The sequence below is a fragment of the Camelus ferus genome, chromosome 7 (genome assembly GCF_009834535.1).
Source record: "Camelus ferus isolate YT-003-E chromosome 7, BCGSAC_Cfer_1.0, whole genome shotgun sequence".
NCBI lineage: Eukaryota > Metazoa > Chordata > Mammalia > Artiodactyla > Camelidae > Camelus > Camelus ferus.
Genome location: NC_045702.1, coordinates 58,346,356 through 58,361,735, shown reverse-complemented (window position 1 = coordinate 58,361,735; position 15,380 = coordinate 58,346,356). Strand labels below are relative to the sequence as shown.

Genomic DNA, 15,380 nt, shown 5'->3' with positions numbered 1-15,380 from the left:
TGACTCTCTGTTCAGGAAGTGGCTTGATCTGAAAGCCATGGTTCCCTTATCCCTCCTGCTAGAGAGGGTTTGATATTAGAAACTCAGTCAGTTCCTAAAATTCGAGATCAGCGACTGCCTACTTGGACTAACCCTTTCTTGGGCCTATTCTTGGGTTATATTTTCCATGTCATTTGGAAGATAAAGCAAAACCTTTACATCCCACTTTCCAGAATTTTCCTGCTAGACAGGGATTATATTATCTAAAGTCAGCTGTGCTTGTTTCACGATGGAAGGAATTAGTATTAACATACATAGGCCACATTATGTCTTTCATCAGAAGATTCCTTTCAGGTTATTGCCAACCTGATCTACCTGTCTCTTGGGATTTCTGTGTAGGCTAAAGAATTACGTTCTAAAGCCCTGTATAATCCTCCCTGAGAAAAACTCAAAAGCCGTATTATGCTTAGTGTCTACTAAAGGTTTTTTTTTTCTATTATGAATTCACTCAATCAACAAATTTTCATTGAGTGTCTATGACTTAGTTTGGGATTCTATAACAAATTACCATCGACTGTGTGGCTTAAGCAGCAAATATTTAGTTCTCATAGCTTTGGAGGCTGGTGGTCTCAGATCACGGTGCCCATGTGGCTAGGTTCCAGTGAGAGCCAGTTTCTGGTTCACAGACTGCCATCTTGTTGTTGTATCCTCAAATGGTGGAAAGAGGGTGAGAGTGCTCTCTGGGGTCCCTTTAAAAGGGCACTAATTTCATTCAAGAGAGCTTTGCTCTCATGACCTAATTAATGACCTAATTTCCTCTGTCAGAGAGGAAGACATTTTCTTCTACCCTTCTAGGTTCTTCTGGCTGGTCTAAGGATTAAATGAGATGAAACAGATTAACAAGAGAAAATCAAACTTTATAACATGTATACAATAGGAGAGACCCAGGAAAACTGAGTAACTAGCCAATATGGTCAAAGCTCTCACCTTAAGTACCATTTTCAGCTAGAGACAAAAAAGATATTGAGGGTAGTGGTGAGGACGTCAAATGTGAGGAAAGCAATTCACATGGGAGTGGAAAAGCAAATGTTTGGTAAATAAATGTTTGCTGGGCCCTGCAGAGACAATGGGACAGAGGGAAGAATTTGAACAAACAGACTTTGCTGGATTCCTCCCTGTCTGTACCTACTTCATACCATAGTTATCTGTGGTGATAGCTCCCTTCCTGGAACAGACTTCTATTTACATTGTTTTAGGCAATTAGGGGAAAGGTCAAAGTTTCTTCCTGAGTCATTGGGCCTTGATTCGCTTCAGTTTGAAATAATCCTCATGTCAAAGAGACATTTTGGGGTGGCAAGTTTTGCTCCCTTATGTCTCTCAAAGGCCTCAATTCCTAATACCATTACATTGGGCATTAGGGCTTCTCCAAATGAATTGGGGGAGGGAGGGTACAGTAATATTCAGTTCACTGCAAACTACTACAGAACCAAGCACTGGGGATAAAGTAGTTCTAGAACTACTAAATCCTGGCTTTTATGAGGTAAACATTCTCATGGAGAAGACAGATAAATCAGTAATTAAGCAAAGGAGTAAATCAGTACATACCATAATATTAGGTAGTGACAGGCACTATGAAAGTAAAATAAGGCAGAGTAAGAAGAAGAATGATAAGGATTAGGCCAGCAGGAAAGACCTCTCAGAAGAGGCAACATTGGAGCTGAATCAGCTGGGGGAAAGCAGTGTGGAGATCCGAGGGCAAAACACTCCAGGAACAGAGAACAGAAGGTGCAAAGGCTGTGTGGCAGGAATATGCTTGGTATGTGTAAGAAACAGTGAGCAGGTCAAGGCAGCTGGAGAAGCATTAGTGAGGAGAAAAATAGAGAAATATCATTTTAGAGAAAACCATAAAGATCCTGTAAGTCCCAATGGCTGGTTTTGAGCAGAAGGTCATAGCCTGATTAACATTTTAAAAGGCTCACTCTGGCTGCAGCCTGAAGAATTGACTATTGAAGAGAAGGAACGGAAGCAAGGCGTGTGAGTCTGGGTTCTTCAGAGAAATGGAACCAACAGAACGAGTGAATGAATATTTATTTGTTTGTTTGTCTGGAATTGACTCACATGCGAAGCCGCATGATCTGCAGTCACAAGCTGGAGATCCCAAGACCGAGTCCAAAGTCGGGAAGAGACCAAAGTCCTAGTCTGAAGACAGTCAGGCTGAGGGAGCAAATTCTTCCTTGTTCAGCCTTTCTTGTTATATTCAGACCTCCAATGGACATTCACGAGGCCCACTCACATTGAGGAGGGAAATCTGCTGGATTCAGTCCACTGACTCAGATGCTCATCTCACCAGGAAAGGCCCCCACAGACACACCCAGAAAAACTTCTAACCAAATATCTGGCCACCCCATGGCCCAGTCAAGTGGACACAGAAAATTAACCATCACGCAAGGAGACCAGTTGAGAAGCAGCTGCACAGATCTGCCAAGAAGTGCTCTGATAGTGACTTGTACCAGGAATGTGGCATTGGACTTGGTGAGAGGTGGTCAGATTCCAGATGCACGTTGAAGGGCTGGCATTGGGGTGAGACCTAAATGACAGCATACAGTGTACTGGTTCCGAGAGTGTGTCCATCCAGGTTGAGTTTTCCCTCAAGAGTTCCTTGCTGGAAACTCTTTAATGTAATTTGAGAGGCAGAGGAAGGAAGTAGCCCATGTCAGTGTTTGCACAACTCAGGGCAGATTACAGCCTTTATCACATTCCACCTTCATAATTACCTTGTGAGGCAAGTTGGGCAGGTTCAGGGCTATTATCTGATCCAATCCTGTTATTCTTACACTCATGGAGGAGGAGGCCTCCTGGAGAAGTTAAGTGAGGCTAAGCTCTTAAGGCTGGCTGACAGCTTGGAGGAGGGGGAGTAGTGTGGGGCCAGGTCGGTCTCACCTGTGGCTGAGCTGGTGCTGTGCTTCCTTGGGCTTCACTGGGATCCTGTTCACCACTTGCTTCAAATGATTTTGTTGCCGGTGGATATAACTGGTCTTCCAGGTTCTTGTCCCATCCTAGAAAGAATTCAGAGACAAGACACAGAGGTTAAAAAAGTAAAGTGAGGATTTATTAAGTAATGGATAGTACACTCTCAAGGGGAGAGCAGGCAGGCTCAGGAGAGCAGCTGCCCTGAGTTTCTTTGGCAAGTTGGTTACATAGGGTGTGAAAATGGATGAGTAGAATATTCATTGGGGAGGGAAGGGCCTGGGGTTGTACTCCCAGATTTTCATCCCAACTCCACCTTCCCAAAGGAGAGAGGGATTTTTGTCCTTATTTAGTCCGGATGGGAAGTGTCATGGCGTTGGTGCATGATGGGTACTTCTAACTTGCAAGGCTAATTTTACTGAAATGAGAGCATAATGAGCAAAAGATTACATTCAGACAATTCCTGCCTTATCTCACCTTTCTTTGTTGGCCTCTGGGCCACTTACCATCCCCAAAGGTGTGACCACTTATCAGCCCAGAGGTTCCTGCTTTTCCTTCTCTGCCCAGGTACCCCTGGTGTTTACATGATGTATGGTTCCCTGCATTTGGCCTGTGCCCCTCCTTTCTGCCCAGTTCCTGCATTTGGTCTGTGTTCCCCTTTCTCTGCTCACATCTAGCTACCTGCCTGCTCTAACACTTTGTTTGTAAAGATGATGCTGTCCTTTTTCAGGCTTGTTCTAGTTAGGGTAGGAGTGGTGGTCTCTTGGCACTTTGTGTATCTGGCAGAGGGGAGTCACTTGTTTCTGCTTCAGCCCCAAGCAGGTTCAGGCTCTGTGCAGTTAATGGCAGGGAACTGAGGACAACTTTTTGTGTCACCCTGCCCAGAGCTGTTTACATTTGAAAAACAGGAACCAGGAGGTATTGTCTTAGCTGAAAGGCATGACTGCAATGCTAACAGAAGAATTTCAGACGTGATGTCTAAAATTAAAAGAAAAAAAAGATGATGTGGCAAGTAGATGTGTTGCAGGAAAGGTAAATGTCACCTCCTGGGACCTGCAGGAGTCCTTAGGACAGACCTCCAAGTGAGCGTTCAAGTGCAAGCCATAGTAAAGGGAGAGTTTATCTAGAGAGATACACGCTCCAGAGGCAGAATGCAGACTAGCTCAGAAAGAGAGAGCAGCCCCAGGGCATGGGGGGTTTTATGGGTTAAGTAATTTCACAGGCTAAGGAGTGGGAGGAACATTCTTGCTATTTTGGGTAAGGGTGGAGATTCCCCAGGAAATGGGCCACGCCCACTCTATGGCCTTTTATGGTCCGCCTCGGAACTGGTTTGGCATCAGGGGGAGTGATTTTTATTTTTTACTTACTTATTTTTTTAAACATTTTTTTTATTGAGTTATAGTCATTTTAAGGGGGAGTGATTTTTAATATTACAGTGAAGGTGGCATGAGCTAAAGGTCAATGACCAAACTATTCTCAAAGCCACCTTGGTTTCAGCTGGTTCTAGCTGACCTGGAATTCCTCCTCAGCCTCCTCTTCAGGGCCTGCTCTGCAGCAGCCCAGGGCTTGGGGAAGCACGCGTGATGTTCAGCCCCACCCAGCTCCCCATGGTGTCAACGGTGCTGATTCTCTTTAGTGGCTGTTGTGTCCTTTGCATGGGGCGGGGGGAGCAGGGTAGGTAGTCACATTCCTGCCATTGTTTACAACACCTGCTGCCTGTGTCCTCCTCCTCACGTGGCTGCCACTTGCAGTCCAGCTGCTACAAAGACTATCCGGGGACAGGGAGTGCTGGGGATTTTGCCTCATGGTTAGATGAATTTCACTGGGCAAGAATGTTCTAGAATCCAGGTCAGAGGGCCTTTGAACATCATTAACAGCTGCCACAGAGAACACAGCTTTCAGTGCTGGTGCCGATGGGCTGTCCTGCCTCTGGTTCTTTGAGCGGCCTCAGGCCAGCCACATTCTGCTTTCCTGATAACAACCAACAGCCTGGAGTCACTTCAGCAACCATAATATTCCCCTCACTCCCCTTCTGCTCTCAATCTGATCTAGGGGAATTCTTACCCTAGACTCTATGGACCTGGTATCCTCACTAATGACCACTGTGGATGGTGTTCTCTGCTTTTGATCCTCAGCTTCTTCTAATGACTTCTGACTGGGTTTGTCCTTCCCTGTCTCTGCCACTTCAGAACCTGTAGGGAGCCCCAGTTGCTTAACTGACCCTTGATTCCCAGTGAGAAAGACCTGGGGGCTGCCTTGAATGCATCCTTTGCTCAGTTGAATCACCTTACCCCCAGGAATCCAACCATCACATCTGAAGTGGCTTTTGCCTTTTCTCCCAGGAGTATGAGTATGCCCTCTTGCAAACTGGACTCACAGTTGGCCCTGATATTCTAGAATTCCCAAGATAGTCATGAAAATTAGATCTAAGTTGTGACCTTCATTTCACACATATAAAAAGAATGTGTAAAGCCCCATGGCTTGTGAAAGCAGCCTCATTTCTTCATAATCATTTTTCAAAAACCACTAATCACTTAATGCTTTCTTGAACTTGAACAGAAAGTATTACTCAAACGCTATTGAAATAGATGAGTAGACAGTACCACATCTGAATCACCAGCTCAGCTTTGGTGTCTTGAAGGACAAGGTTTCTGTTCTCCCCCTGGCTCTCTGGACATCCAGGTCTCCAACGTGCTAAGATGGGAGCAGACTCTGGGTGGAGAGATGACTTCCTCAGCGTCTGCCCTCCCCCTGGTACCATTGACTAGATTATACTGATGGGCTTCTTCCTTGCGATCTGAAAGAGGCTAACTAATAATGTGATTAAAAAGAAACAGATTCAGCAGAAGCAAGCATGACTGTGTTGCTCTCTACAAGGCTAGAAACCAAGCCACCAAGTGGTTGTTAGATCACTTCCTTATATATGGAGATAGAAAGGAAATTATGACTCAGAGAGGTTAATTCTTTCCTAAAGGACACAAGAGAAAGCAGGGATTCCAAACTTGTAGTTTTTGTTTGTTTGTTTGTTTGTTTCTGAGAAGGGCTGAAGAAGAATTAAATGGCCTTTTGCCATGAGAATGTGGGTATAGTGTTTCATGTATTGCCTGGGCTCATTATTGCTGAGCAAACGTTCTCTTATGTTGAGTCATTTTATTCTCTTCTCTTTTGGGTCAGTGAAGTAACAGTGCATGGTAGTGCTGTGCAGAGAGGCAGTGTGCAAGGGACACTGGTTGAGAGCAAGGAGACCTGCATTCTGTATCATGTGAGGACAGAAGGGCAGTATTGTCTCCTGTATGACAAAGACCCAGGGGCTGGGCAGTGCGCTGAGCAGTGAGCTAATCAATACAGTTAGTGCTGGACTAACTTGAAGACCAGCCACACTCCCAATGGAGATAAACACTGGTCATGAGTTTGAGATACAGGGGACTAAACCTGGTCTGTTGCATGGTAACCCCTTGTCTCTTATAGGACATGCCTTCTCAGGGAACATCCACCCTACTCCCATGCAAAGCAAGCCTTTGGCCCCTCACTCTGTAGCCTGGTGGTAGACATGAAATATTTAGTGGACCACCCTCACCCGCCCTCACCAGCTAATACCCACTGAGGCCTTTGGGCTCCCCCCTGGGATGTATCAGTTTCCCTCTCTAATGTTGGAGTGTGGACCTCTAGGCAAATTCTTAAGGAGTCTGGAGTTACTGCTGAATATAAAAAATTGTGTTGTGAAAATTACATACAAGATTCGGTATTAATGTAAAGAGGAATTAGTATTCTACAAATAATAGTTGGTGGTAATTGTAAAACAGTACCTACAGCGTCATGCATGGGAATGGGTATAAATCCTAATGAAACTTACCCTGGATCCTCTTAAATTATAGTCTGCCTTCAGAGCACAGAGCACTGAGAAGGGCCTGTCTGGATCTTGAGATTGTGAGCAAGAGAGGTAGGAGTCTGATTAAGTGTAGATTGAAAATTCAAAGACACCTTGGATTGAGAACTCCTTGAACAGCTCTTCAGTCTCAACTCAACTTTAAGAGATGCTCAATAAATAGTCCGCAACAGTTTGGCAGGTAGCTACTGTGGTCTGACTCATATTTCTAATGCAGCTCCTGTGTGCCCTGTGCAGAAAAGAATAGAAGTTAAGTTTCTGTTATGGTAATTGGGCTGCCCAGTTTCAACCAAACCCACATGTCTAACTCATAACTCATCCACCCTTCTGGTTACATGTTACCCGGGAATGACCCAGAGCCAGGAGGGCTGAAAATGACTCTTCCTTCACTATCAGACTCTGAGGTCTTAACAAACCACAGAATGGACATATGGACCAGCCTTTGAGAGTGGGCTGTGTGGGAAGGACTCCTCACTGGCTAGTCACCCTGTTTCTAGACACTCTGAGCAATGACCTGGGTCAGTTAAAGCCATTGCTACACACTGCTTGGAGTGAGAAGAACTGGTTTTGAGTAGCCACATGACGAGGTAACTAGCTGTGAGACCAGCCGATTAACTAGCTAAAGGAACTAGCTAAATGACTGAGCAGATCATTCCACCTCCAGGAAATGAGTCTGGCATTTGTAAGATGAAAGTCTTAGACTCAGTAATGACTGGTAAACGATACACTTCTACTAAGATTTATGATAAGAAACATGAACTTTATGTAAGTTAGGATCTAAGTGTTAAGAAGAAGTTTAAATCTGGTCATCCAGAACTCCCTAAGGTATTTCCCAAATGATTAAATTAAGTCAACCTTGGAGTTACAAATAAAGATGCTTAACTGGTTTAGCAACCTTTTTGTATTTCCTTAAAAATGGGTAATATACACATAAAACCCTCCAATATTGTTTTTCTTTTTAAGTTAGAATAAATTTTTGGTTTTGAGTGAAAAAAAGTTTGCATTAGAAGAAAAGTTCATTCAGGTAGCACCTGACACCCCAACAACAATGGTTTCATGAAATATTATAGCAATTGATCTGCCGTCTACACGTGGACTTAGATGTGCTCCTTTAGAATGTAGGATCAGTGGGGGTCCAATGTCTTTTACTTCTTTTTCAGTCCCAACAACACCTGATTCAGAACTCTAAATATAGTCAGCATTCAATAAAAATTTAGCTATTAACTGAATCCAGGCTGCCAGGGGGGAAAAGGACATTGCTTCTTGTTTGGATATGCCCCTCTGATTAAATGCCACTTTTGCCTTTCTAGCTAATCAGTCAGTAAACTAAGTGTGGTGTACATTTGACCTAAAAAGAAGGTCAGTGGCTGAAAATGAGATCCAGTGTGATCATATTAGAAGGATTCTCATGTGTGCCCCATCAGGGGGATAAAATATCCAAATGCCTCCCACATTTCCCCTTAGAACTTGTTCTCACAGTCTCAACATTTCAAGAGCAAAGGGTAACTCACTGTCAAATCCCAATTATGTTCTCCAAGGGTAACTGTTACATATTGTATTAGTCAGGGTCCTTGAGAAAAACAGAACCAATAGGATGCATATACATAGAAAGATTTATTTCAAGGAACTGGCTCACTGAGTATGGGGGCTGCTGGTAAGTCCAAAATTTCCAGGGCAGGCCAGCCCACCCAGGGAAGAGGTGGCGTTGCAGGTCAAGTTTGAAGACAGTCTAGAGGCAAATGTGTTCTTTTTCAAGGGACCTTGGTCTTTTAATGTCTTCAGTTGATTGGATGAGGCCCACCAACATTATGGACCGTAATCTGCTTTACTCAAAGTCTATTAATTTAAATACTAATCACATCTTTAAAAAATAGTTCCACAGCAACATCTAGATTGGTGTTTGACCAAATATTGGGGCACCAAAGCCCAGCCATGTTGATACGTAAAATTAATCCTCACACATATCAAAGCAGGAAAAAGGATTTTGACCCATCAGAGTTATCTTCTGAAAGCTCTCTAATTTCTTTCATTATTTAAAATATTCTGCAAATAACACATAGTTCTTATGCTGATGATATTTCTAATTTTAGAAAGAAAAATTTTTTTCTGGTCTTGCACTGCCTCCTCCCACGGAATCCTCCTTCAGATGGTGTGCACTCCCTCTGTAACTACCGTACACCATACATCGGTGCTCAGGGTGCACAGAAGAAAGGGCATGCTTTCCAGCTCTCCAGGAGCTCCAGGCTGAGACGAGTAGAATGTGCAAACTGTTACCAGGCTATGTGCTTGCTCTTCTGAGTTGCACCAGAGCGATGGAGGAAGTAAACACTTAATAAGAGTAAGTAAATTAGCATGCTGGTAGTGCTTGCACGCACAGTCTCTACGTGGTATGCATGTCCTCCTCGTAAAATGGTTAGAAATAATAAATTGAGTCTCCCAGTAAAACTTGTTGCCTGAGAAGATGAAACTACCTCGATGGCGGTTTCTCTTCACTTCCTCTTGCAACTTTGCCCTTTACTTCCAACTTTGTGCTCAGGATGCATAGAAGAAAAGCCATGATTTCCAATCTTAATTAATTAATTCAGCTTCAGGGTTTTTTTTTTATTGTGCTAAAATACACATAAGATAGAATTTACCATCTTAACCATTTGGAAGTGAACAGTTTAGTGGTATTAAATACATTCACATTGTGCAGCTGTCACCACCACCATCCCCATAACTCTTTTCAATTTGTAAATTGGAAACTCTATACCCATTAAACAAAAATTCCCCATCTCCCCTCCCTCCAGCCCCTGGCAACCACCATTATACTTTCTGTCTTTATGGTTTGGACCACTCTAAGTGCATCAAATAAGTGTTACCATACAATGTTTGCCTTTTGTGACTACAAATAAGCTCCAGATTTTTAGATTTTATAGCTACATCTGGAGCTGACAGAGCTCTGTCTGACGACGGAGCAGACAATGTGCCAGCCCATGTCACTGAGGCCAAGGCAAACCTTTCCCACAGTGGCGCTGGGATTGAGCACACAGCTCTGGCACTAGTTCCTCAAGCCAATGAGGTGTTAAACTAACCCAGACTTCTATCTGAGCCTTAATCCTCCAGGCACTGCTAAGAAACCATTGCCAACAGGAGGTGAATTCTAGGAACTGTCATGCCAGCAGCATACCTCCTGGGATTCTGAATGCTTGACTGTGGCTTTGGCAATGACTAATGAGTGGTCCCCTATTGACATCAGTGGTAGAGGAGACATGGGGGAGGGGGCGCAGACTGAGCTCCCAGTTCACAGACTGGGAGCTTTCAAGAATGTCCCCTTGTAGACCCGAGACAGCGACTTTGGTCTCTAGTCCTGTGTTCTAGACTTCATCAAGGGAATAAAGACATCAGTTTCACTCTTCTAGATCTGAGAAAGCCCTGCCTTGTTCCAACTCAAAAGCCTCCCACCACCTCTCTTTTTATTTGTATTTTTCTTGGCTCCAAGGCATAAGTTGTCTCTGGCAGGGCACAAAGTTTGAGAAATCCTGCACTTTAGATGCTGCCAGACATGTCTGTAATTGCTCTCTGAAGTACTGAGGGAAACAAACAGAATCTAAGTTTTCTCAGTTATCCCCCTCACATGCTTAAAATTCCAGTATACCGTTCGATCCTAGAATGGCCCCGCGTGAGAATTCCAGGGAAAATGGAGTTAGTAAGAAGCAGACAGAGCCTGAGGCATATACCATTTTAATAAAACTACAAAGAAGAAATGCATGATGAATTCCATCTTTCCACAAAGGCACAGCTCATGAGGATTATGCTTAGAAAGATACTTCAGGAGCCTTGAATCAGAGCAAGGGACCTTGGAGGGATGAGGCCAAGGTCTGCTGGCCACAGCAGAGGCCAATGGGCACAGGATGGGACTCTGAGCTGGTATGCCCCACCTCTTCTGCTGGACAAGGGTAGGTACCACCATGTGCAGTTTGAAGATAAATTTAAAATAATTTTGTTTTGCAGATATTTTGAGAACCGTGAGCCATCTCTTGAATCAAGATAATTTTGCAAAGACATGGCGAGTAGGATCAATGGTTGCTGTCCAGATACTTCTCACTGGTCCCAGGATCAGTTCTTTCCATAAATAAATGCTGCTTGATATTGATGCAGGAGGCAGTGCTGCCTTAGGCTGGAGGGAAATGGCACAGGGGTATCCTAGGCAGGTATGTCTGAACCATAAGAAGAAGACAAAAATGAGGTGGAAAATTTGAGATGGAAAAAAAATAGAAGAGGTAAGAAAGTGAGAGGCAGGAAGGGAAGAAAACATGTTTTTTTAAGAGGACCTGTTTTTGTTGGAGGTATCGGTCGCCTCCAATAACTTCTTCAGTGATAATAGATTTCTCATGGTGACAGGCTTCACAGGTGTCTGAGGTGAGGAACAGGCTGTGCATCCCAGATTGACTAACAATAATGCCTTCAGCAAGTTGCTACCTTTCCGTGTGTTTCTCAACCATAATCACTAGATAACTAGTATTTACAAAGTAGAATGAAAACAAAGACAGAGCCATGACCAGCCATGACCACCCATGAAGGGATCCAGCCAGAACCACTGGTTGTTTTGTTCTCATCTCATTCCTTCTTTTTCTTTGCCCTTTAGTACTGATGTCCATCTGTCTAGTTCCTTTAGTGAGACCCCAATGAGAGACAACTCCCAGCACAAACCAAGCAGTTCCCCACTAAATACACCAGAATTGTTCATATCACATTAGGCTGTAAATTTCTTCAGGTCTAAGCATTTTTGTCAAGGGATTAGGAAGCAAAATAATATTATTCAGCACTCTGTGCTATGTAATATATACATAGTCCTTTTTTAGGTTTTATCCAAACTTGCTAGAGAGGTATTTTACTTTTCCAATTTTACAAATAAAGAAACATTCCAGAGAGCTTAATTGCCTATATTCTTACTGCCAATGAATGTTGGAATGATGATTCAAATCCATGTTTCTCTTATTTGAGTCTTTTTCCATTTATTTCTAATACCAGTTCCCAGAGTGGGAGAATATTTTTTGAGAAATCAATTCAGAGACCTCCTTAGAAAGACATAGTAACTTCTGGTAAACTTGCTCTTAGAAGATGCACATGTTATATGATTAACAGGGTGGACTTACTTGTTATGTGAACTACAACCTAAGGTCACCTAAACTTCCTGTGCTTGTTTCCTTATTTGTAAAATTAGGCTAATAACTGTAACCTCTTAACCTCTTAACAGCAGACAAAGCAGTGGAACAGAATAGAGAACCCAGGAGCTTCTCACCCATGTCTGCTCACCTGACTTATGACAAAAGTGTCACTGCTGGGCAGTGGGGAGAGAATGGCCATTTCAATAACTGAAACTCAGTTAACTGGATAGAAATATGGGGGAAAAATCTTGATATCTATTTAACACCATGGACTCAAAGTCAATTCCAAATGGATTAAGGAGTTAATAACATTTTTAGAATAATAGGAGAACATCTTCATTACCTTAAAATAAGCAAAGTTTTCTTAAATAGAGCAGGAAAAGTGTTACAGTGCAGGGGAGGGAAGCTGATAAATAAGTCTATAATGTAGGATTAAGAACATGAGAGCCACTATTAAGAGAGTGAACAGGTAATTCACAGGATAGAAGAGGATTTTTTATAATAGGTGCAACTTACTCAAATCTAAAATGTAGAGCACTTAAGAGTCAATTTTAAAAGGCAGATTGTTAGCAAGATTAAATAATATGGGTTTAGAGTAGGATTTGACATATGATATGCATTCACTTTATATATGCTATTATTATTGTTACTAATCAGAGCAAAGATCCAGGACTCTCCTGTTTTGAATTTCTGTTCTACAGCCAGCCTACATCTCTCGGGTTTTGGTTTGGAAAACATGGTAACCATAGTAATAGGCACTAGAAAGGTAAATCTGTGGAATAGGATTCAAAATATGTGATTCAACATGATGGAGAGTAGCATTTATTTTCCCAATATTTCAGTATTTATTCATTGCTTTCTGTTGCTGCGTACTGATAGGAAAGTTACGAAGTAATGTTACAATCTAAAATCAGCTTGAAAAATAAAGCATGAGGGCCTCTCTATGGACATCACAGCCATCTCCCTAGCTCCTCATTGCTGGAGCTCCTCCCAGCCCCAGAGGGCCTCCCAGGCAGGAGCCTGGAGCTCAGGGGCTCTCCCCTGAGTCCTCATACTCAAGCCAGTCTAGTTCCAGAGGGACCAGAGTCTCCCTGTCCACTTTGTATTTGACCTCTGTGTCCCTACACCAACAAAAGGGCTTTGAGGACTAATTCTCTCACAGTCTCATGGTTCCTGTAACCCATACCCCAGTTGTCAGTACCCTGCACCCCAAGTCCTGCCTCAGCCTAAGTGAATTCCATTTACATGTATAAAACCCCTTTCGAATTCTGTTCTCTTTGTTTCATGACCATTCTTTCCTCTTCAGTGACCTCTTCAATAAGAATCTGCAGCTCCTCCCATCAAGAGGTAAATCTCTTTCCCTATACCTTGAATCTTGGCTGACTTTGTGACTCACCTTTGGACTGTGGCAGAATGATGTGCCAATTCATGACTTGACCTCGAGATCTTGAACACTTCTGCTCTTTCTTAGAACCCTGCCATTGCTGTGTGAGCTAGCTTGCTGTTTGGTGAGAGAAACATGACCCAGTCACCCTCATCACCCTGGCCAACAGAAAATCAACTTTCAGAACTCTAAGATCATCCTAGATCAGCCGACCCTCAGTTGATCCTGGATGCATAAGGGAGCCAAGGCAGATGCAGATCAGCAGAACCACCCAGCTCACCCGTAGACACATGAGTTTTAATAAATGCTTTTTGTTTTAAGACACTGAGTTTTAGGGTTGTTTCTTACACAACAGTGGCTAACTGATGCACCCCATATTCCCTTTCAGCTACCATCTAGTCTTTGTCTTCTTAGTCCCCACTAAACTACTTGAAAAACACACTACATTTCCTGTCCTCACTTCCTTACTTCCCATTCTCTCCTTCAGGCATGTCAGTCTTCCTGCAGCCCTAATAGTCACTCTTCTGAGAGTATTTTTGCTAAGATATCCATGTTGTTAAATCCAGTGGGCACTTTGATGTAAATCTTACCAAACTTCTAAGTGGCATTTATCACCATTGACTCTCTTGCTTTTGCTTTTGTGCTTAGACACCACACTTCTGACTTTCAGACTTCTCCCTCTGAGGATCATTGGCACTTTTCTTTCATTTCCAACCTTCTAACATCACTGTTACTTAAGAGACATGTCCTAGGGCTATACTTTTCCCACTTTAGAATCCTTCCTGGGAGATCTCACCACTCATTTTCTCTCATAAAATTATTTCTTTTATGATTTGGCTTCTATTAAAAAAGGAAAAAGATACATTATTTAATGACCACATGGGGATCATTGTGCCATTTTGTTGACCAAATTCAGCTACTTTACAAATGGTTAAGAAGTAGCACACATTAAATAAGAAAATATAAGAAAATTAAAATTGTCTTGGCTGGTTGAAATTAGGTATGTTTTTAATCTTGTGGATTTTTCCATGGCATCTATATTGAGAGATATTTTCTTTCAGCACTTTGAAAATGTTGTGACAGTGTCTCCTGACCTCCGTTGGTTTTACTGAGAAGTTGGTTGTTAATTACATTGTTGTTCCTCTGTACGTAATGTAACATTTTTCTTTTGTTGTTTTCAAGATTTTTCCTTTCATTTTTGGCTGTCAGCAGTTTGTGTTGTGGCTGGGTGTGTTTTCTTTGTATTCATCCTGCTTGGGGTCCATTAGCTTCTTGGATCTGCAAGTTAATTTTTTTTCTCGCCTAATTTGAGATTACCGCTGTATCTTCAAATAGAGAATATTTTCACCACTGTTAAAGCTCCTTCATGTTCTTTTGCAGTCATTATCCCCTTCCTATTAAACTCCTCATCTCCTGTGTATCAAAGTTCTAAATTTTGTCCTTTTAATCTTCCAAAGCTACAAAAGCTAAAGTTTAAGAAATTCTGTGATACTAAGTGTTACTTGGCCAAGCCAGCTCCAGTGTTCTACTGACATCTCTAATTCCCCACTTCCCCTTTGATTTTAGCTTTGTTATCCCTCAATGTCTCATTAGGAATTTGATGCTTTTAAGAAATTTAGTCTAAACGTTTTACAATGGAAGGCAGAAGATACCTTTGAACCAATACATACACAGATACATGGAAATTCTTGCACATGGGATAAAGGAACCCCTAAGTGAGGCTAAAAGAAGGCAATAGTTGTATTATCAGAAGGAACATACATTTTGGCCACCTGCCCAGATGCTAGGTTAGGTCAAGCTTTCCTAAAACATGTTGCAAACAAACACAAGGATAAGACACAGTCATGTTGGGCTGGGGACATTACCTATTTACATGTAATGGAAGCTTAACTTTGTTCAGATCAGAGCATTCGATAAATTCCTAGGTTACTCTGTTGAAAATTTTATCCTCCAATAAAATAAGGAAAGCAATGAAAAAAAAAAAAAAGAAAAGAAATTTAGTCTACCTTTTTTA

At 42.4% G+C, this 15,380-nt stretch overlaps 1 long non-coding RNA gene across 2 annotated transcripts in view; it reads left to right on the top strand.

The window, feature by feature from the left end:
• The window catches only part of LOC116664963, a 48,636-nt gene that overhangs the window by 12,038 nt on the left and 21,218 nt on the right, over nt 1-15,380 (top strand). The window lies entirely within an intron of this gene.